At 47.4% G+C, this 23,703-nt stretch overlaps 1 long non-coding RNA gene across 2 annotated transcripts; it reads right to left on the bottom strand.

Annotated features, from left to right (window-relative positions):
• Nucleotides 1–7,664: 7,664 nt before the first annotated feature.
• On the bottom strand, nucleotides 7,665–23,551 carry LOC102156665. 2 transcript variants are annotated; one of them, XR_005380172.1, is made up of 4 exons: nucleotides 23,412–23,551; nucleotides 22,956–23,145; nucleotides 8,149–8,279; nucleotides 7,665–7,835 (listed from the first exon to the last, which is right to left on the bottom strand). It is a non-coding gene; the product is annotated as an uncharacterized LOC102156665 (long non-coding RNA). The 2 variants fall into 2 exon arrangements; XR_005380173.1 differs by having other exon boundaries at nucleotides 8,057–8,279.
• Nucleotides 23,552–23,703: the final 152 nt, after the last annotated feature.

Here is a 23,703-nt window from a genome sequence, read left to right on the forward strand (position 1 = left end):
TCATCTATGCACATAATACACCAAATGCAAATTATACACCAGAGAGCAGATATATAATCAGTGGGGGCTTAGCCTTGAGGGGCTGGCAGGAGTCTAGGGGACAGGCCCTGTCCTCACAACCTCTGCAGCTGGGCGTTTCTACCCCTGTTCTCCCTCTCTCTCTCTCTCTCTCTCTCTCTCATGCACACACACCACACCATTCCTCTTTCCTCCCTCCAACCCCTCCCATCAGCCTCTCTCCCACCTCACCCCCACCCCACCAAGGAGGAGATGCAGGTGCTGCCCTTGAGGACTATGACGTGTGGCCGAGGCAAACCAGACTAACCCAGCCACAGGAAGCCACAGGGGTACCAAGGTTCCCCCAGAGTCTGCCCTGTTTTGTCATCGGAGAGGAGAGGTGCACCAAGGATTACAGAGGAGGAGGAGAGGCCAGGGAAAGGGCGGGTGCTTCCTGGAGGCCGTGCATCTTGCTGATAGCAAAGGATGAGTGGAATGTGGGTGGGCAGAGGATGGGGGCAGAGAGTGGTGATGGGAGCCAGGGCTTAGAGAGTCACCTGCCTTGACCCATAGAGAAATCCCCTTCCAGAAGTAAAGCAGGGGCCATTTTTGGAGAGGACGTGGGGACCACGGAGGTGGGGACATCGATTTAATACTATGAAAATACCCCCTCTTCCTTGATATTTAGAAGCCTGCTAGTTAGAGAGAGAGAGAGAGAGAGAGAGAGAGAGAGAGAGAGATGGAGGCATCTGTGGTCCCAGAGTCCCAGGGGCCAAATGACACCCCGGCCCCAAGACAGAAGGGCCTGCAGAGAGCACCACCTGCACCAAGCTCAGAGCTGAGCCGCGTGTCCCCCACCTTTCCAGCCCCTGCCCTGAAGAAGAAATGGGTAAGTGGGGAGAACCAGGACATGAAGAAAGGCAAGTGGCCCGCCTTGGGGCAAAGAGAAAGATGAATCCCTTCGTGTAGGAGCAGCTCCAGATGGCACAGGCCCAGATTCCCAGAGACGGAAGCCAACGCGCCCAGCCAGTGCCCACAGAAGAACAACCCTGGAGAGGTCACCGCCTCCATCCGCTGTCCCTGAGACATTCTCCCAGACCCCAGGACTCAGCGTGGCTCTGCCTTCCAGTGGACTCTTCCCAAGACCTGACCCCTGAGGGAGGAGAAGGGAGGAAAAGTGGGGGTCAGTGAAGCTTGTGTCTGTGGATCGCAAGGAGAAGTGGGGACACTTTGGGGCGCCTCTGTAGGTGACTGAACCTCCAGCGTGTCCCCAGGGACCCAGTGAGCTTGTTCCAAACCATCTCCCGGCCAAGGTGAGAGCCAGGTGCCCACAATCAACTGGACCCTTCCCTGAAGGATGCCAGGCACTCCGGCCCGGAACAGTTCATCCCGTCCTACGCTACCTGAAAGGCAGAAAGGCTTTGAGGTCCAAGCTTTACTGTGGACAGAACCCCTAGGCAATGTGGACGCAGGGTCTGAGAGTCACTCGGATTCCAGATCTTCACTCCAGGGACTGCTGGGCTGGCTGAGACAAGGGTACCAGCCGAGGGGGAGGTGTGGGGTGGTAAGAGAGCATGGGACCCTCGCCCTGCTGCCCGAATTACCTTTTTTTATTTTTTAATTTCTTATTCATTTATGATAGTCACAGAGAGAGAGAGAGAGAGAGGCAGACACACAGGTAGAGGGAGAAGCAGGCTCCATGCACCGGGAGCCCAATGTGGGATTCGATCCAGGGTCTCCAGAATCGCGCCCTGGGCCAAAGGCAGGCGCCAAACCGCTGAGCCCCCCAGGGATCCCCCAAATTACCTTTAAATGGGCATCTGTCCCCCATCTCTAATCCCTCCCCCAATGGTATACACCTTGAAGGTCTTCCCACTGTTGAGGGTATAAAATCCAGCCTCCTTAGCCCTGCATTCCATCTCTCCCACCACCCCCATAATTGTCTCAGCCTTTAACTCTCCCATCTCCCCCTTCTCTAAACCCTCTGCTTCACCTGAGCTGATCCCAAGCAATGGTTCCCACGCTGCCTCCTGCCCACACCTCTCTGTCCCCCATTTCCCACGCTTCCCTCAAGTAGGCGAACCCCGCCTGCTCCCTGAGGCCTTCTCTGTAACCGCGGCACCCGCTGGCTGCCGATGCCCCCTCCTCTGGGCACCTCTGATTAGCGCCACCCTGCCCGGACTATTCTTTCAGTACTTGGGGTGCCCAGCGCCACGTGTTGGATGGCATTAGCTGTTCGCATTGGATTGGCCCAGTGCTGGGGAGCGCTGTACCATCCCGAAGACACAGGGTACAGAGGCCCACGGCAGAGGTCAAAATCCCACAGCACGAACCCAAAGAGATACCCACATACTGATTAAAATCTGAGGTCTCCCTCCAGGTTCCCAAGCACAGGCCCCGCCTGAGACTACGAAGCCCCTGGGGTGACAAAAAGGCCCAAAGACCGAGACAAAGGCTGGGAGGGGACATGGAAAGAACTTGAGAGGCAGACTCCTTCCCCCCCCTCGGGAGAGGGGACCCGCAGGAACCAGAGGGGCGGGAACCAGGTCCGGCAAAGAATGTGGTGTTCACCCTGGAAGACACAAAATGGAAGCTCCCTGGAGAGGAGGGGGGCCTGGGCTTATCTGATGTTTACATTCCAGAGGGTCCCTGTTGCTTCTCCTCGGCTTAATTAAAAAATACCTGAGGCTCCTGGGAGCTGGGAGAGAGGAATCCAGGTGCCTCCCCGCCCCCACCCCCACCCGTCCCGTCACCTCTGACCTCCCGGCTTGATGTGTATCCGTGGGCTGATGGGAGCTGGGCTCTGTCTCCATTTCTGTTTCTCCTACCCCGGGCTGGTCCTGGAAGCTGGATTCCTTGGGTGATAATGCAGAGGGTCTGGGAACTGTCAGGGCTTCACTCCTATGGGGGCGGGGGGGGGGGGGAGATCGGAAAATAGTGGCTGAAAGAGCCAGTTGTCTCAGGAGGCCGGCGGCACCCCAGCCCCTCGCCCCACCACCAGGATGCCCGGGAGCTGACCCCACCCAGTCATCCACCCAGCCGCCCACCAGCATTACTTACGGGGCCCTGCTCCGCGTGTCAGACGCAGTGCTGCTGCGCAGACGCCGTGGGACTCCCCGTCCTCAAGCATACACGAGAAAAGCTGTAACCCAGCCATAAGCCTGCTGTGCCCTGGGGGACGACCAAGTTGTCCTGTAGGACCCCAGGAAGGTCCCAGAAGCAGTGATCCTGGTTCTGGAGGGTCAGACAAGTGAGCCTCGGCTAAGGCGAGGGCGGCCCTGACCGTGGGCAGAGGGAAGCAGGCAGGAGCAGAGGTCTGGACCCCATCGCCTCCCACGCACCCCAGTGGACCTTGGCTCTGCTACACCAGCTCTCTCTCCTGCTCCGCTAGATCCTTCCCATTAGCATCCAGCATGTTCCGGTGTTGCCCACCGTCCAACAGGCCCTGGCCCACCTTCCCTAGCAGCTCCCCCGGGCTCTCTGTTCCTCCCCATAGGCTCTCCTCCTGGGCACTAGCCAAGCTTCCCGGAGACCCCGCTTGCTAAAATCACTGGACACTTGACATCCTCTATGCCCCTGACTGCTGAGCTTTCAGCCCCAGAACGCTGGCTCCTGTTTGAAGCGCTCCCCTTCCCCGAGCCCCCTGCCCACCTTCAGCTTTTCCTCCAGCGGTAGCTTCTCAGTGGCTGTCCCCAGCCCACCCTCCTTCATCTGGGCTAGAAATGTGACCGCTCCTCGGGGCTGGACCCTGGACCCTCATCCCCACTACTAGTACTATTCACTTGAGTAATCTCACCCTCCGCTGTGGCTTCCATAGCACCTTACATACGGCAAAGGCTTCCAAACTCAGATGCCCGGCCCAGGTCTTTCTTCTGAGCTCCTACACAGTCTCTGGAACTTTCTACTGGATGCCTGCTTTTGGATGTCTCTTAGGCTTCTCAGATTTAATCTGTTCAAAACGGAAAAACTGGGATTATTGATCTTAACCCCCCCCACCACACACACCAACTCAATTATTGCTCATCCTAGCAAATGACACACCATCCATCCACTTGTTCATGCCAGAAACCAGAGAATCATAGTTGACCCCTCGTACTCTCTCACCCCACCCCTCCTGCACCTAATGAATTACGAAGTCTACTTCCAAAATATAGCCAAACCTACCCCCTTCCCCACACCCGCACACCATGTGCAGGATGCAGCCTCACGCCTCTGTACTGTTAACACCTCCCCAGCAGAAGGTCTTCTCTTGGCCACCTCAGCCTGTCTCCCTACACCATCCAGTGAGGTCTTCTTTAAAAATCCATCTCAGGGCACCTGGGCGGCTCAGGTCATGATCCCGGGGTCCTGGGATTGAGTCCTGCATAGAGCTCACTGCAGGGAGCCTGCTTCTCCCTCTGCCTGTGTCTCTGCCTCTCTCGTGGGTCTCTCATGAGTAAATAAATCTTTAAAAAAAAATAAATTTCAGCATGTCCCTCACCTACTTAGGATCTTTCAGTGTTCTCGCAAATGTCCACACTACATGGTCAGCCCCCTGCCTCCCTCCAGCCCCGTCTTTGCCAGTCTCTCCACTCCACGCACGCACGTCGTCCCTCATCCAGCTCCCTGCCTCTTCATCCTCAGGAATCTTTCCCTGGCCTTCCCAGGCTCTGGCTAAATGCTCTGGTACCCAGGAAGTGCCCAGTGAATATGGGGGAGGAAGGGAGGACCCTGGGAGGGATGGTAAAAGCATGGTGGGAGGGTGAGGCTCAGAGCAAGGTGTCCAGTGGAAGCGGGGAGGGCTGACCGAGGAGCTTGGAGAGGTGCCTTGAGCTGCCCCTTGGGGCCTCTCGTTCCAAGACCCACACTTGTTTCGCTCCTGGCACTTCGTTGTTATAATGATCCACTTTATTGAACGGCGGCTAAGGGCGTTGAGGCCTGGTGGCTCCCGGCGGCCCTGCAGAAGCTCCTCTCAGCCTTCCTCTGCCCCCTGGTGGCCCGCCAGGTGCAGTCGATGGGACTGCCGGGCCGGGCTCCGATCTCCTGTCTTCTAGCACCACCGTTTGGCCAAAACTGCGACCGGTCGGCTTCTCCACCCACATCGGCAATCTCCTGGAATCCTGGCCCTTCGGAGGGCAGGCAGGTGTCGTCACTGCGCAGCGTCCCATCCACAGCGTCGTCCGTGCTTGCAGCTTATTCTGGAAGGACATCTGGACGTGCGGGTCCGGTGGCAAGCGGTCAAGGGCCCAGCAGGCTGAGTGCCAGGCATGAGGCCCGACCCCTGCCATCTCCCTGTGCCCAAGCTACCCCAGGGTTCCTGCCCTGCCCCCGCTGCCCTCCCCCCGCAAGCCCTTTTCACCCTCCTCCTTCACCTTGTGTGGAAAGTCTGGGGCCTCCTCCCAAATGTTTTTCCAGATTAGCTGAGGCCTATTAACACAATCTTTTTTTTTTCCCCTATTAACAGTCTTTGATCTCTGTCCATCTAATTGTCATCACGCTTTAAAAATAAATGTAGTTTTCCCTCATTACAAAAGCAGAACATATTCACTGTGGAAAATCAGAAAACACAGATGAGCAGAAATAAAATTCTAAAATCTCCCACATACCACCTAGAGATAAACCATTGTTAATACCTTGATGTGTATCCTTCGGGATCTTTTAACCGGCATTTGCTTTCATTTCACAACAGTGAGATTGCATTGCACCTGCTGTTTTACTTCCTCTTTACACATAGTATATATAAAATGGGCATTCTGTACTTGTCAATCAATAGTTATGTACAGAGATTCTAACAAAATTAGTTTTCAGGATTGAATAGTTTTCTCGCAGGGAATGCATATACTGTGATTTATTTAACCAGCCACTTCTAGGCTTAGACACTTACGTTGCTTTTTTTTTTTTTTAAGATTTATTTATTTATTCATGAGAGACAGAGAGAGAGGCAGAGACACAGACAGAGGGAGAAGCAGGCTCCATGCAGGGAGCCCGACACAGGACTTGATCCCGGGTCTCCAGGATCATGCCCTGGGCTGAAGGCAGGTGCTAAACTGCTGAGCCAGCGGGGCTGCCCCTTACGTTGCCTTTTAAAAGTTCTCTGCTAGGGATCCCTGGGTGGCGCAGCGGTTTAGCGCCTGCCTTTGGCCCAGGGCGCGATCCTGGAGACCAAGGATCGAATCCCACGTCGGGCTCCCGGTGCATGGAGCCTGCTTCTCCCTCTGCCTATGTCTCTGCCCCTCTCTCTCTCTCTGTATCATAAATAAATTAAAAAAAAAAAAAAAAAAGTTCTCTGCTACCATTAACTGAACTGCAACAAACATTCCTCTGGCTAATTTTTTTTAAGATTTTATTTATTTGACAGAGAAAGAGGATGAGCAGAGGGAGGGGCAGAGGGAGAGGGAGAAGGAAAAGCAGACTCCCCACTGAGCAGGGAGCCCAACGTGGAGCTTGATCCCAGGACCCTGAGATCACCACCTGAGCCAAAGTCAGACACTCAATCAACCGAGCCACCCAGATGTCCCCTACCCCGTCTGGCTATTTTTAAAGTAATTTTGCATTGTAAGTGTTCCCTCCGGTGGCACGCTTACCCTGTTAAATTTTAAGGACCCCATAGATGGAGCTGCCCCACACCTCCTTCCTTCAAGCAGAGCCACATAGCTATCACTACGGTCCATCCCCTTCTCCCCTCCTACAGGCACAGGGGTCCCCGACTCATTTCTCACCTAAACCCACCCACCCTAGCTCTCCCCTCCCCCAGGGCTCCCACGCTCCTCGCTCTCTTCTTACCTAGACATAAAGCGGTACCCATCTATGAATTTGCCTAAAAGTAAGGTAGTATTTTCACCCTGCTGTCTACGTCCTTTGTAATAATTCCTATTTGCATAATGCTTTGCAGCTTATCACTCATTTTATTTTTTTGATTTTTATTTATTTATTCATGAGAGACACCAACACAGAGACAGAGAGAAAGAGAGAGAGAGAGAAGCAGAGACACAGGCAGAGGGAGAAGCAGGCTCCATGTAGGGAGCCTGATGTGGGACTCGATCCCAGGACTCCAGGATCTGGCCCAGAGCTGAAGGCGGCACTAAACTGCTGAGCCACACGGGCTGCCTCTTATCACTCATTTTATATGGAGCTACGACTCTTTGAGTGCTCACTGTGTGCCAGGTTCCGAGCTTTGAATTTGGAATAAATTTTCCCCGGGCTTCCCAAGATAGGTAAGTGTTAGCAGCCCTTTGTTATCGGAGAGGAAACTGGCTCAGGGTGAGGCCAATGGCATAGTGGAAAGAGCTTTGAAGTCAGCCCTGACCGAAGTTTGATTGTTTATTAGTTGTGGCACAGGCTGTCAGAAAGCTGCCGTGAACCCCTCTAGGCAGGACGTGCACTTGGGACTTACACACCGCTTTGCATAGCTCCTCTCTGAACCCTGACAGCTTTTGAACTTGAGATCCCTGAAAAATCATCCCAAGTGCTCTTTAACAAGGACCTCGTAAGGAAGGCAGAGCTATGGGACCAGTACACCCTAGGACAGGCAACAAGAGGGTACATCACCTGTAGGGAACTTAAAAACAAGTAAACTGGCTGAAAGCCTAACTTTTTATTATCTTTATATGTGGGCAATTCTAAACAAGGCCAATGACAAAATTCTTTTTTTTTTAAAAGGTTTTATTTATTTATTCCTGAGAGATACAGAGAGAGAGAAAAGCAGAGACACAGGCAGAGGGAGAAGCAGGCTCCATGCAGGGAGCCCGATGTGGGACTCGATCCCGGGACTCCAGGACCACGCCCTGGGCCAAAGGCAGGCACTGAACCGCTGAGTCAGCCAGGCGTCCCAGTATGTTTAAATTGTTAATTGTTCTAAGCTGAAAAGTGAATGAAGAAAATAATGATTATTTGTAATTTTGTCATTTAGACTGTCAAAGGCTCTAGGTATACCACTGGAGAGATCTAATTTTTTTTTTGACACCTAATTTTTTTAATATGATATTTATTCATTGGCTAATTAGAATTATTATGAACTAATAACTTATTTGCTGGTTAATTTGTATTATCTTTGAATTGATAATGTTTGTTCTACAATTACCTTATCAGTCAGAGTTCTCTGGAGAAACAGATTCAGTAGGATATATAGAGACATACATAAAAAAAAAATCTATAATGGGACTTGGCTCCTACAGTTATGGTGATCAAGAAGTCCCACAATCTGCCGTCTGCAAGCTGGAGAGCCAGGAAAGCTGGTGGTGTGATTCAGTCCAAGTCCGAAAGCCTGGGATTTGGTGCCCAATGTTGTAAATCCTTGTCTGAACCTGAAATCCCAAGAATCAGGAGCCCCAATGTCCAAGTGCAGAATAAGATGGATGTCTCAGTTCAAACAGAGCAGATTTACCCTTCCTCCATTTTTTTGTTCTACTCAGCCCCTCAAGAGATTGGATGAAGCCCACCTGCCCTGGGGGAGCTCACTCTTCCTTATTCAGTATACTGAATCAAATGCTAATCTCTTCCGAAGACACTCTCACAAATACACCCAGAAATAATGTTTCATCACAGATCTGAGCATCTCTTAGCCCAGTCAATCCTCACAATTACAAAGTTGAATAGTACAAAAGATATACGATGAAAAATTAAGTCTTTCCTCCTATCCCAGATGCCTCACCCGAGATGCAAACATTATAGTTTTTTATGTATAGGTAGATATAATTTTAACCCCATTTTACAAATCAGGAAACTGAGACTCAGAGAGGTTTTGTGACTGCCTGAGGTCACACAGCTGATGGAGCTAACAGAACTGACGCCAGAGCTTTTCCCTGACACCACCCTGCTAGCCAGGCATCATCTGTGTTCTTATATATGTCCTGAGTGTGCATCTTAGATTGAGGACCCTCAGCAAGAGAGGACTGCACATGAGAGTTGCTCAGGAAAGTACCCAGCACTGGGCCACTGGGCACCATAGCAGGAGGCCTGGATTTGTCCCCCAATTTTTTTTTTTGATTTGTCCCCCAATTAACCTGCTGTGTGGCGCTGGGCAAATCTCTTGATTTCCTCACCTGGCCTTCTTATTCACTGGGCTAAGTGGGGACTGAAACAAGCTAAGTAGAAAGATGTTTGGGAGATGCCTGGGTGGCTCAGCAGTTGAGCGTCTGCCTTTGGCTCAGGGCATGATCCTCCATGCATGGAGCCTGTTTCTCCCTCTGCCTGTGTCTCTCATGAATAAGTAAATAAAATCTTAAAAAAAAAAAAAATGTTTGGGAAGAAAAAGTGTCATATAGATTCGAGGAAAGGAGGGGTGGATATTGATGATGGGGAACTCTGTACTTTAATTTATACATATCTATCCTTGTTTAAATGTTAAGTTCCTAGAAGAGTGTTGCTTGTTTGCTGCCTCTCTTTTTTTCTTTTTTAAAGACTTTTATTTATTTATTTGAGATACAGTGAACAAGAAAGAGATCACAGTGGGGGAAGAGATGGAGACGGAGGAGGAGAAGCAGGCTCTGAAGGAGAGCAGGGAGCCTTATGCAGGGTTAGATCTCAGGACCCTGAGATCATGACCTGAGCCAAAGGCAGATACTTAACAGCCTGAGCCACCCAGGCACCCTGCTGCCTCTCTTCTTTGAAGAGGGTTGACTCTTCAAGCGTCAGCCCAGTGCAGGTAATGAGCCTATCAAAGGGGCTACGTGGGCACTTAGAAGTGGGGCTAAACCATATATCCAGGTAGTGACACTTCCTCCCAGGAGCAGCACAGGGGTCCCGACCAGCTGAGTGACTGCACAGCTGAGCTAGGAAGTTCAACCATGGTGAGCAATCCATATTCCCCAAAGAAGAAACCCTTGTCCCTGCCCCTGGTGACACTCTAGGACTACACAGCACTGTGCCAGTTTAGCCATTGCTGCATTAAAAAAACATCCCAAGACTTAGAAGCTTAAAACAATACCCATTTATTAGCTCACATGCTTCGGTCATGCTTTCCAATCCGCCACAAGCTTTACACTCCATCAGCCAATAATCCTCATCAGTTACCAGCCTGCACTTACTGAACACCTGATACGCACTAGATGCTGTGTCAGATGCTGAGGCATAAAAGAACTCTAACACCTGGGCTATGCAGAAAAAGCCATGAAAGTCTTTGAAATGAGCAAAAGTTTACTGAGGGCCTTTCAGTGGAATGCTAGGCTTTGTCTAGGAAGCCTTCAGCGTTGTTTGCTTCCATGGGGGTCTGTGCCTTTATTTTTAGGTTTATAAAAATAGTTTATTTTAGGGGCTCCTGGGTGGCTCAGTTGGTTAAACATCGGACTCTCGATTTTGGCTCAGGTGATGATCTCAGGGTTGTGGGATCAAGCCTCAAGTCGGGCTCCAGGCTCAGCAGAGAGTCTGCTTGTCCCTCTCTCTCTGCTCCTACCACCCCCACCGCCACCCTCTCTCTCTCAAATAAATAATCTTTTTTTAATTTAATTCTTTTAAAGATCTTTTAAGATTTTATTTATTTATTCATGAGACACAGAAAGAGAGAGAGAGGCAGAAACACAGGCAGAGGGAGAAGCAGGCTCCATGCAGGAAGCCCGATATGTAAGCCGGGATATGAGGCAGGACTCAATCCCAGGACCCTGGGATCATGACTTAAGCCAAAGACAGACGCTCAACCACTGAGCCACCCTGGCGTCCCTTTTTTTAAATTTTAAAAAAGTTTCTTTTCAAGATTTTTCATAGACCTTCAACATTTTATTTTCAGATATACCAAGAAGATAATCTGTGTTCAGCATAACCTTTGATCGCTTCTGACTAGGTGAATTTATAGCTCTGCAAGTTGGAAAAACCGATAGTAACACAAATGATTTCTGTACATAGAATGCAAATGAACTTTGTCCAGTGAGATAAAAACGGCTTCTGTCCAGTAGAAAAGATGACTCCAAATATTACATTTTAGTACCTATAGGATATTTACCAGTTTTGTACCTATAAGCAAAATTATTTTGGCATTCCTAACTTGCCTATGAAGGTTTACTCTTCAGATTCTCCTTGCAATCGGTTGTAACAAATTGTAGGTTTCCCCTTTAATGAAGGAGTTAAATAAAATCTTCAGTGGGTGCTTACTTTACATTTGTATGAAAGTTATTATTGGGCAGCCCCGGTGGCGGTGGCGCAGCGGTTTAGTGCCGCCTGCAGCCCGGGGTGTGATCCTGGAGACCTGGGATCGAGTCCCACATCGGGCTCACTGCATGGAGCCTGCTTCTCCCTCTGCCTGTGTCTCTGCCTCTCTCTCTCTGTGTGTCTCTATGAATAAATGAATGAAATCTTTAAAAAAATAGTTATTATTTTACTTTTTTGAAAATTATAACAGTTTCCTCATCTACAAAATGGCAATAATAACTGTAGGGTTGCTGAGGGGATGAAATTAGATAAAATATATATATGGATTATCACAATATAAAGCTCATAATAATGCTTAATAAATATCAGCTGCTTTATTGTTTTTCATTAGTCAAAGGACTTAGAATTTTTTTTTAAGATTTTATTTATTTATTCATGAGGGACACAGAGAGAGAGAGAGAGGCAGAGACACAGGCAGAGGAGGAAGCAGGCTCCATGCCAGGAGCCCGACGTGGGACTCGATCCCGGGTCTCCACGATCATGCCCTAGGCCAAAGGCAGGCGCCAAACCGCTGAGCCACCCAGGGATCCCCCGGACTTAGAATTTAAAGATTGATTGATTAATTGATTTGAGAGAAAGAGCACACAAGCAGGGGGAGAGGGGAAGGGCAGAGGGAGAGGGAGAGGGACAAGCAGATTCTCTCCTGAGCAGGGAACCCGATGCGGGGTTCGATTCGAAGTTTGATCCCAGGACCCTGGGATCATGACCTGAGCTGAAGGTAGACCCTTAACCAACTGAGCCCCGCAGGCACCCCTAAGGACTTAGAATTTAGTCTGGAAATCACACAACACAGAAGCAAAGAGTTCCAGTACATCATTAAGTTCTACACTCTACATCAAAGATTAATTCTGGTATTTGAAAAAAGTTATTGGAGTCTGGAGTAATCCAGGGAGGCTTCCCAGAAGAGGAGTGGTCTCAGCTGGTCCTCAAGGGATGGGCAGGATTTGCAGAAGAGAAGAGGGAGGAGACCAAACCAGGCAAGGCAAGGTCAAGGTGGAAAGAGTATATAACTTGGCCAGGCTCTGTGATGGGTTCATCCCCAGCTCCTTCCCCAATCACATTTATCTTTACTTTTTTTTTTTTTTTTTTTTTTTTTTTAAGAGTGGGAGAGGGGCAGGGGGAGAAGAAGAGAGAATCTTAAGCAGGCTCCATGCCCGGAGCGAAGCTGGATGTGGTGCTCTATCTCACCAGCCTGAGATCATGACCTGAGTCGAAATCAAGAGTCAGATGCTTAACCAACTGAGCTACCCAGGCGCCCCTTACCATTACCTTTGATTGTCTATTAGAGAGTACTTCACGATTCATTTCTCATTTATGCACAGACTTACAAGAAAAACATTAATCAGATGAATTATTTACCAGCACCTACCAAGAGCCCACAATTAACCACAAATAAGTAAACTCTGAGGAGCAGGGATCTGGCCTTTAATTGTTTCTTAAGCATTAAAAAGCTTGACCTTGGGATGCCTGGGTGGCCCAGCAGTTTAGCGCCTGCCTTCAGCTTGGGGCATGATCCTGGAGTCCCGGGATCGAGTCCCACATCAGGCTTCCTGCGTGGAGCCTGCTTCTGCTTCTCCTTCTGCGTAGGTCTCTGACTCTCCCTCTCTCTCTCTGTGTCTCATGAATAAATAAATAATCTTTTTTTTATAAATAAAAAATCTTAAAAAAAAATAAAAATAAAAAATAAAAAGCTTGACCTAGGGACGTCTGGGTGGCTCAGTCGGTGAAGCATCTGACTCTTGGTTTCAGTTCAGGCTGTGATCTCGGGGTCTTGAGATCGAGCCCCACGTCAGACTCTGTGCTCAGCGTGGAATCTGCTTTTAAAGACACTCTCTCCTGCCTCTTCCTCCCCATGCATGCTCTCTCTCTCTGTCCTCTCAAATAAATAAATAAATCTTTTTAAAAAAAATTTAAAAGTTTGATCTGGTAAGTGAGAAGGAAAGGACAAGAACTTGAACCTGCTACTGTCAAACAAAGCTGTCCTAGCAAAAAACCCCAGACTGCCCTCCTGCCTGGCTCCAGAGGATTCAGGCTTGAAACACTGCATGGGAAATTTTCAGTCAAAGTCCTCACCAGTCTCTCCTTTGACTAACAATCACCATCCCAGGAAGTGGGAACTATAGCAACTTTCATAGTGTAGGTTGGATAGAGGAAGTGGGGAGACCACCTATACCCTTGAAGCATAAATTCTCATCAAAAAGATTACAAAGTACATGGCCTTGGAAGAGAAGAAACACAAACATGTATAAAAATACCTCCTGGAGTTCAATTAGGAGGATGAAATAAATCAAATACACAATTAAATAGGAGACCAGGCTAAGATGATGCCTTGGGATGCTGATTGGAGTAGGTAGGCTTCTCCTGCAAATGATCTGTCAAGACTGAGAAGGTACAGGCTATTCTAGGTGAGGAGAACAGTGAGTAACACTGGGAAATCTCAGGGCGAGGCAGAAGTAGGGAGTGACGGGTAAGGTTAGAGAAGCAAGAAGAACACAGTTTACTAAGTGCTTTCAAAGCTAGAGACTAGTGCCATGGAAAGAGATATGACACGTATTAAATTTCTCCAGAGAAAACAGAGCCAAATGGAGAGGGGAAGGAGGAAAGGGAGAGAGAGAGAGAAGAGATTTATTTAGGAATTGGCTCACATGATTACAGACACTGAGAAGTCCCATGATTTGCCATGTGTAAACCAGGGAACCAGGGAAGTTGGTGGTATAATCCAGTCAAATCCAAAGGCTGAGAACTAGAAGCACAGCTGTCCGGGTTCAGGAGTAGATGGATGACTTAGCACCAGCACAGAAAGCAAATTTGTCCTTCCAGCTGCATTTTTTGCTCTATCCAGGCCCTCAGTGGATTGAATGATGCCCACCAGCATCAGTGAAGGGGATCTATTCACTCAGCCAATCCAAGTGCTAATCTCTTCCAGAGATACCTCACAGAAGCACCCAGAAATAATCTTTTACCAGCTCTCTGGGCATTTCGGAGCCTAGTCAAGGAGACACAATAAAGTTAACCATCACAGAGCTCGGTTTTAGGAAGATTGTTCCAGGCACCATGTGCTGGGTGGACTGGGGAGACTGAGTGGAGATGAAGTGGAGACAGTCCAGAGTGGAAAAGAGAGTCATAACGAGAGCACGGGCAGTGAGGATGGATAGGAAGGGAAGGACGGGATAGTTGGGCAACAACCCCTACCACCCTCTCCCGTGCCCACCCCGTTCCAGTCACAGTGGTCTCCTTACTGGACCCCAAACACACCAGGCACACCTAGGGCCTTCGGCTTTGCAGCCCTCCTCCCTGACACCTGTCATCTCAATTCCTCATTTCCTTCATCTCTACACAAATCCCCATGACTACCAAACACAAAATAGCGCCCTTCCCCACCACGGCCCTCCTAGCTCTTTTGCTTTATTTTTCTCGATGGTACTTATCACTATCCGAGCCAATACATATTTATTTATTGTCTGTCCATTACTGATAGGATGTAAGCTCCATGAGGGCACAGATTTTTTTTTAGGTTCACCATTGTATCCTCATTGCCCAAAACAAAGCACGCAGTATGAATCCTCCATGAATATTTGGGTTGGGGGGCACCTGGGTGGCTCAGTCAGTCAAGCATCTGCCCTAAGCTCAGGCCGTGATCCCGGAGTCCCCGGATCAAGTCCTGCACTGGGCTCCCTGCTCGGTGGGGAATCTGCTTCTCCCTCTGCCTCTGCCTCTCACCCCGGCACATGCTTGCACTCTCTTTCTCTATCTCTGACTCTGTGTCTCAAATGAATAAATAAAATCTTTTTTAAAATTACAAATAAAGAAATAAAGATGTCTAAGACGCCATCAAAAATCCAGAACGTACAGGAATCCCTGGGTGGCGCAGCGGTTTGGCACCTGCCTTTGGCCCAGGGCGCGATCCTGGAGACCCGGGATCGAATCCCACGTCGGGCTCCCGGTGCATGGAGCCTGCTTCTCCCTCTGCCTGTGTCTCTGCCTCTCTCTCTCTCTGTGAGACTATCATAAATAAATAAATTAAAAAAAAAAAAAACTCTTTAAAAAAAAAAAAAATCCAGAACGTAAAAAAAATAAAAATAAAAAAAAAAAATCCAGAACATATCTAGAAGACACAGAGCAGAGGAGAGCAGAATCCAAATCTCCAATGAGTAAAAAAAGGAAAACAAAATACAGAGAAAAAACGTTTACTGGAGAAGTGACAGGTACGAGGAGCATGATACAAGGCCACACAGATGGGAAAGTAAATCACTAGATCAGAAATAATAAGGAAATGACTGGGTTGAACATGAAACCTATCAGGAAAAGGAGATGGGGTGACCACCACAAGAAAGAACCTTCAGGCCTTTTTCCCCCCAAGACCTTATTTATTTACCTGACAGAGAGAGGGAGGGAGAGCACACAAGTAGGGGGAGGAGCAGAGGGAGAGAGAAGCAGACTTCCTGCTGAGCGGGGAGCCCCAATGCAGGGCTCGATCCCAGAACCTTGAGCCAGAGGCAGACACTCACCCAACTGAGCTACCCAGGTGCCCCTCCACTAGGCCTCTGACCAGGCTGCATCTATAGGGTGCTAGCCGTAGGGGGCCAGAGAGGACAGATGCACCACTCAAAGAACACACAAGAGCTGCCCTCCAGAACGTAGGCGGAGGTGAGAAACCCAGAGTCGGGGGCATCTTTTGAGCTCATGGAGAGCTGGGATTCAAAGATATGGTCTTGGGGATCCCTGGGTGGCTCAGCAGTTTGGCGCCTGCCTTTGGCCTGGGGTCCCGGGATCGGGTCCAGCGTTGGGCTCCCGGCGTGGAGCCTGCTTCTCCCTCTGCCTCTCTCTCTCTCCCTATGTCTATCATGAATAAATAAATAAATCTTTAAAAAAAAAAAAAAGATATGGCCTTTGCCCCATCTGAACAGGAGTGACAACAGCAGCTTTGGGAATTGATGAGTCACTAGGAAGAGAACACGGAGCACGAGTTGCAACTTGTGGCCCGGGGCTCAATCGGCCCCCAGATGTGTTTTATTTAAGCTACACTTGGTTTTAATTGTTCCAATTAAGTCCACTTTCACATGTTGGAACTTTCACAAAAAAACTGCTCCCTTCTGGTTGATCTTTTAAAACCTGGAAGAGCTAGCAGGTGCCGGGCCCACGGTTGAGCGGACACTAAGAGTCCGGGCCGCAAGTCCGGGTGGCATGTGTCAGCACTTGGTTCTGAGGTATAGAATTCCAGAGTGACCCATTTTCATCATCTGTCATTTTAAAAAAATCTTCTTTGTCTTCTGGCCTCTATCATTTCTGATACGCCCATGGCCATTCAAATTGTTCCCCTCTATGTGGTGGGGGACTTTATTCTAAATGCTTCCAAGATTTTCTCGTTATCGGTGGCTTTCATCATGTCGACCATCATAAGCCAATGCAGTTTTCTTTGTACTTATGCTGCTCAGGGTTTGCTGAACTTCTTGAATCTTAAACAAATGTGGGAAATTTCTTGAAATATTCTTCACCTCCCTCTCTCTCGCCTCTCCTGCTGAGACTTCAATAACATGTTACATCTTTTCATATTGTCCACAGGTCCCTGAGGCTCAGTTCATTTTTTTCCTCCATCTTTTTTCCCTCTCTTTTTCAGATTTGGTCATTTCTATTGATCTATCTCCAAGTATAGAGCTCTTATCCCTCTTTTGCTGTTAATCTCATCTCATGAAATTTATTTCAGATACTGTATTTTTCAATCCTAACATTTCCATTTGGTTTTTATATTTCTCTGCTTAGGTTTCCTAACTTTTCATTCATTACAAGTATATCTTATTTTATCTCAATGAGCACAGTCATACCAGCTGCATTAAAGTCCTCCCCTGATCATTTCAACATCTGAGTCATCTTAGGGTTGGCCCCTGTTGACTGCCTTATCCCTTGGGAATGGGTCACATTTTCCACGTTCTTAATGTGTTGAATGACTGTGATTGTATCCCGTACATTGTAAATGTTATGTTATGGAGACTCCAGATTCTGTTATACCCCTCTGTTGTAGGCAGAATAATGGCCCCTAAAGATGTCTGAATCCCTGGAACCTGTGAAAGTGTTATGTCACATGGCAAAGGAGAATTAAGGCTGAAGATAGAATTAAGGTTGCTAACTGGCTGATCTTAAAATAATACTGGATTACCCAAGTGGGCCCAACGTATCACAGGGGTCCTTAAAAGCGAAAGAGGGTGGGGACTGCCTAACTGGTTCAGAGGGTAAGACATGACTCTTGATCTTGGGGTCGTGAGTTTGAGCCCCACGAGTATAGAGATTACTTTTCTTAAAGGTGAAAGTGGCAGAAGGGAAGTCAGATGAGAGTGATCAATACAAGGATTCAACCTGGTGTTTCTGGCCTTGAAAATGGAAGAAGGGGACCATGAGTTGAGTCAAGGCACTAAAGGGAAGCTGGAAAAAAGCAAGGAAACAAATTCTCCTGGAGAGCTTGCAGAAGGAATGCAATCCTGCCAACATTTTGATTTCAGCCTAGCGTAGTTCATTTCAGACTTCTGACCCAGAGCCATAAGAGAATAAATGTGTTGTTTTAGGCCAGTCAGTTTGTGGTAATTTCTTACAGTAGGAACAAGAAACTAATGTATCCTCCAAAGGTGATCATGTTTTTATTTTAGCAAGCAATGAAATTGGTTAGATCCAAACTGCAAACTCTCTCTCACTTGAAACAGACAAGCAGCTCAGATCTTACTTTCAATTCATTCTCTCTCTTTCTCTCCCCCTTTCTTTTCTCAGCTGAACTGTTTACACCCTGCTTTAGGACTCAAGGACCAGCCAGATACTGGGGCAGAATCAACATCAGAACTCTCTCTTCCTTACAGGATTCCCTCTTACTTTGTGGGAGCAGAGACTGTCCTGGGCAATGCCTTCTTAACAGCAGAAATGCAGCAGATTTTCTAGCGAAGCTTGAGCCATCCTGAACCACACCTGCTGTAACACCCCACGTTGGTACCTTTTTCCAAGTTTCAGCTCCCACCCAAAATCTGCTTGTCTTTGTTCCACAGCTTTCAGATAGCTGTGGGGCTTTATTTTTTTTTCCAGTTAATTTTTACCTTTGAGAGAGTTAATCCTCTAGGAACCTATTTACCAAAACAGAAACAGAACCCCTATATAATCTTGATATATATTTAAAATTAACCTTACAGTCAAAACTCAGTGATAAAAAGACTTATATTTCAGAGAAATACATATCTTTAAAGCACTGATATATTTTGGATTGTTAGGACATAAAGCAGCAATGATAATTTGATTATTTCAGCTACCCAAGCTTAAATGAACTATATTCCATTATTAATGGATTAACTTAGTCCTGGTTATCTAAGAATTGTCTTTGCCAGCTTTACCAGAAGGAAGACCATAATATCCACAATTAGCATCACAGATTCACAAAATGACCAAAAAAAAAGGTTTTTTTAATCATCTAGTTTAATACCCTCATTTTACAGATTAGGCTACCAAGGCTCAGAAAAAACAAAGAGAATGCTTTAGCTAAAATTTGTTAATTAGTGTACTTGAGATTTTTTTTAATGTAAAGCTTCCAGGGGCACCTGAGGGGCTCAGTCAGTTAAGCATCCAACTCTTGATTTCAGCTCAGGTCATGATCTCAGAGTTCTGATCAGGCTCTGTGCTCAGCAGGGAGTCTGCTTGAGATCCTCTCTCCCCCTCTCCCCGTCTCCCCCTCCCCCTCCAAAATGAATAAGTAGATCTTTTTGAAAAAGACAAATGACGGGGATCCCTGGGTGGCTCAGCAGTTTAGCGCCTGCCTTCAGCTCAGGGTGTGATCCTGGAGTCCCAGGATCGAATCCCACATTGGGCTCCCTGCATGGAGCCTGCTTCTCCCTCTGCCTGTGTCTCTGCTTCTCTCTCTCTGTATCTCTCAGGAATACATAAATAAGATCTTAAAAAAAAAAAAAAAAAAGACAAAAATGTCAAGCTTCCAGACATAATTATTTATATATATTAGGAAAACGGGAGTTTTCAAAAGAAAATTTGGACAATTTCAATTAAATTCTTATGTGAACCTCAAATACTAAATTAACCCAATTAGCTTAGTAAATTCAGAGTCCGGAAAACAAATATAAATTTACATGCATTCACTTGTTTGCTTTGTTTTTTTTGTTTGTTTGTTTTGTTTTTAGATTTATTTATTTGAGAGAGAGAGCATGAGAAGGGGAGAGGGAGAGGGACAAGCAGACTCTCCTGTGATCAGGGAGTCCGAAATGGGGCTTGATCTTGGGATCATGACCTGAGCTGAAGGCAGATGTTTAGCTGACTGAGCCATCCAGGTGCCCCCTGTTTGCTTAATTTAGTTTCCAAACATCTTTCTACTTCTGACTAGTCTAAAGGAAGTAATCTTTTTTGCTTTATTCCTGTGAAAGAAGCCACTGCTTTTAAGGGCTGTGTTTTCTAGTTCAAGAATAATAAATGAATCCAGGCATATGAGTCAATATGCATCATGATAACTTCCTGAAAACCACCTCAGTGAATATAAATTCCTTGAAAATCTGACTTCAGCACCAGAAAATACATATTGAGCACCAACAGTGTTCCACATGCTGATGCACAAAGAGCACAAAGATAATCAACATGGATGTCGCCCTGAAAGAGCTGATAGGCCAGGAAGGAAGGTAGTTTAAGGATGAAGGTAACAAGTGTCAAAAGGAAGGTGAAGGCACAGTCCTGGTGGGGTTCAGAGAAAGAAGCTCGGAAAAAGCTTCCTAGAAAATGGTAACAACATTAGAAGAACCTCAGAAAGATAGATTCTTTGCTGACCCATTCGGTAGTGAAAGAGGAAAAAGTATTCCAGAGAGAGAAGAGCAAAGAGAGAGAGAGAGAGAGAAAAAAAAAAAAGACTCAACATTAGGAAAGCACAAAGTATCCATGGCTGGAACATTACAGAAACAAGAAAGGATAGTAGGGAATAAGTGCGAACCGGTCATTTGTGGCTGGAGTAAACACAACCTTCCATGTCTGCCTAGACCACATAGTCATAGAAGGTAATGGGTGGGGAAATGTGTTCTGACCTATGCTTTAGGATAATAACTCTGGGGGTTACGTATAACATGGATTGAGGCAGGGGAAGTCTATAGGCAGGAAAACTATAGGTTAGGAACTAGTATAATGGACAGGGTGAAAAATGACAGGGGAAATAATAGGAGCACGGAAAAGAAATTATCAAAATGAGACACTGCAAATGTCAAGACTTGGCAAATGATTTTTTTTTAAGTATTCTTGTTTTTAAGATTTTATGTATTTGAGAGTAAGAGAGATAGTGAGAGACAGCACAAGTGAGGGAGGGGAGAGGGAGAAGCAGCACCCCTACTGAGCACAGAGCCCGAGGTGGGGCTCCATCCCAGGACCCTGCGAACCATCACCTGAGCAGAAGGCAGACACTTTACTGAGCCACCCAGGGGCCATCTCCACCTCCCTTCCCCCAACCCCACTGCTGGGAAGTGATTTTTGATAACCACTTTCTGACCCACAAAAACTGAGATAAGAAATGTTTACTATTTTATGCCAGTAAGTTTTAGAGTAGTTCATTACATGACAATGGGTAATTAACACAGTTTATTCCTTCTGGATTTCTTCAGAACAAATGACACAAAGTGGTTACCATGGACTTATTTTGTGATTTTAACAGTTTTACTTATTTTTAAGATGTCTTTGGGAAACTGGAAATAACATGGACCTGATAGCTCTGCCACTTGCTGGCCATGTGCACTTGGGTTAGGTTACTTATTGTTTCTGAGCTTCGGAGTCATTATCTAAAAATAGGATTATTTACCTTAGAGGGCCATTGTGAGAATGCAATAAGCTAGTTTGTTAAGTGTTTGATATAACTCCTGGGATGTATTAGGTGCTTGGTCACTATAAGTCTCTCCCTAACCCACATGACCCTGCCTCATCTAGCTTTTCTGTGAACTTTCTAAAATCTACTGTCCCCAAAGGCCAATGCTTTTTTTCTTAATTTTCAAGTAACATTGCCTTTTAATGATCCAAACCGGAAGAAATACAGAGTAAGCCTTTCCCTAGTCCTATTAGATTGGAATCTAACTTTTAACAAATTCCCAGATGATAAGTAAATTCATCGAAATATGACAAGTACTGGACTAACCTAATATGACCAAAAAAGAGCCTATACACTTCTCTGAACCTGCCTCACCCCAGGCTTTGCCATGTAAGTAAATGGGATCATCCAGGTGTTAATGCCAAAAACACGGAGTCTTCTTTGATAGCTCCCTCTCCTGTTCCCCTCTCATCTAATCAAGCAGCAAGTCTAATTCCAAAATATATCTGCATCTGTCTCCTTCCATCCCTACACTCACACCTAAGCCACCATCTTCTCTCACCAGGACTACAGGAGCCAGGTCAACTTATCCGGGTATAGAAGGTGCAGTAGCTGAGCTCCACCATAATTTTAGGGACTCTCAAAAACATTTTAGTTTAAAATCATAATAAAAAGCAGGGATCCCTGGGTGGCTCAGCGGTTGAGCATCTGCCTTCAGCTCAGGGTGTGATCCCTGGGTCCCGGAATCGAGTTCCGCGTCGGGCTCCCTGCATGGAGCCTGCTTCTCCCTCTGCCTGTGTCTCTGCCCCTCTCTCTCTCTCTGTGTCTCCCATGAATCAATAAATAAAATACTTTTTAAAAACTATAATAAAACAGGGCAGCCCGGGTGGCTCAGCGATTTGGTGCCACCTTTGGCTTGGGGCGTGGTCCTAGAGTCCCGGGATGGAGTCCCGCGTCAGGCTCCCTGCATGGAGCCTGCTTGTCCCTCTGTCTCTCTCTCTGTGTCTCTCATGAATAAATAAATAAAATCTAAAAAAAAAAAAAAAAACTATAATAAAACAAAGGTTTAGGTCAAAACATGTCTTCATGTATAACATTAATATATTGGCCAGAAATCATAAAGTATAATTCTATAGTTAATTGTGAATTTTTACGTATACACCGATGTAACCACCTTCCACATCAAGATACTAAGTCATCCTTTTCAAAATTTTATTTCAAGTCATGACATTAAATCGTGTAACTTTACTGCATAAAATTGCATGAAATCCTTCCATGCTTTCCCACCCCCCTTGGAATAAAATCCAGGGACCCCCTAGGTGGCTCAGTGGTTGAGCATCTGCCTTTGGTTCAGGGTGTGATCCCAAGGTCCCGAGTTCGAGTCCCACATCGAGCTCCCTGCATGGAGCCTGCTTCTCCCTCTGCCTGTGTCTCTGCCTCTCTCTCTCTCTGATGAATAAATAAATAAAGTCTTAAAAAAAAAAAAAAAAAGGAATAAAATCCCAACTCCGAAACCTGGTTTACAAAGCCTCACGTGACCCAACTCCCCACTGCCTCTCACTGGGCCTTGCATCACTCTTCCCCTTCCCTCAGCATCCCCCAGCTACCAGGCCTTAAATGCCTCGACTGGTCCAGGAAGCTCCTACCCTGGAGCGTATGACCTGCCTGCATCCTCTGCCTTCTTCTAAAGCTCTTCCTAGGGATGTGCAGGAGGCCACTGGCGATCTGTAACCCGGATCTCTTTATTTTTTCTTTTTTTAAGATTTTATTGATCTATTCATGAGCGACAGAGAGAGAGAGAGGCAGAGACACAGGCAGAAGGAGAAGCAGGCTCCATGCAGGGAGCCCAACGTGGGACTCGATGCCGGGTCTCCAGGGTCACACCCTGGGCCGAAGGCAGGTGCTAAACCGCTGCGCCACGCAGGGATCCCTACCGGGATCTGTTTAAACGTCACCTCCCCAGAGGCCTTCCCTAGCCGGGCCATCTAAAGTCGCACCCAATCATCTGTGAATCCAAGCACCTTGAAATCACCTGCAAAGTGTTCATCCTTCCTCAACATTCATTCACAGCTTCCCGTCTGTCCTTCCTTCACTTGGACTAGAACGCCCTTCGCAGTTGTGTTTTCCGTCGAATCGAGAAATGCCAAGAATCGTGCCTGACACGTGGCAGGTGCTCCACGAACGCTTCCCTGGAATGACATCCTAATACGGGACACGATAACCTAGAATAAAACGCAGCGTTAGCTGGAGGAGGCAAGGATGCCACTGGGCTGTGAAATCCTAAGGGCCTGCATGTGGATGAACGCAGCTCAAAAAATGAAGGGCTACGTAGGTCAAAGCCCATGGCAATCAACTTGCTCGGTATTTGCTCCTTATTCCTTCTTTTTTTTTTTTTTTCCCTCCATCCTTACGCAAGACACCGGGTTTGTTTCGCTTCGACAAAAAGCAATCAAAAAAAAAAAAAAAAAAAAAAAAAACGTTCAGTAACTTAGCCACATCCGTCTCCACACGTGGAAACACCAAAAGTAAAGAAACTCAGCATCTTCCCTTTCCCTCCAAAGCCAATCGCAGCGCAGCATCCCGCGGCCCGGGCCGTCCAGGTCCCGCCCGCCTGGCCCCGCCCCTTCCGCTTACCCACCGCCCGGAAGTCCGCCGGGCCTGGGACCCGCCCCCTCGCCCGCGCGGAGCCCTGCGTAAAGCGAGAGGGACTTCGCGACAGCCCAGGCCCCACCCCTTTGGCCACATGTCGCGCAGGCCTTCCCGTCGGACGCCGCGCCGCC

The sequence above is a fragment of the Canis lupus genome, chromosome 27 (genome assembly GCF_011100685.1).
Source record: "Canis lupus familiaris isolate Mischka breed German Shepherd chromosome 27, alternate assembly UU_Cfam_GSD_1.0, whole genome shotgun sequence".
Taxonomy (NCBI): domain Eukaryota; kingdom Metazoa; phylum Chordata; class Mammalia; order Carnivora; family Canidae; genus Canis; species Canis lupus.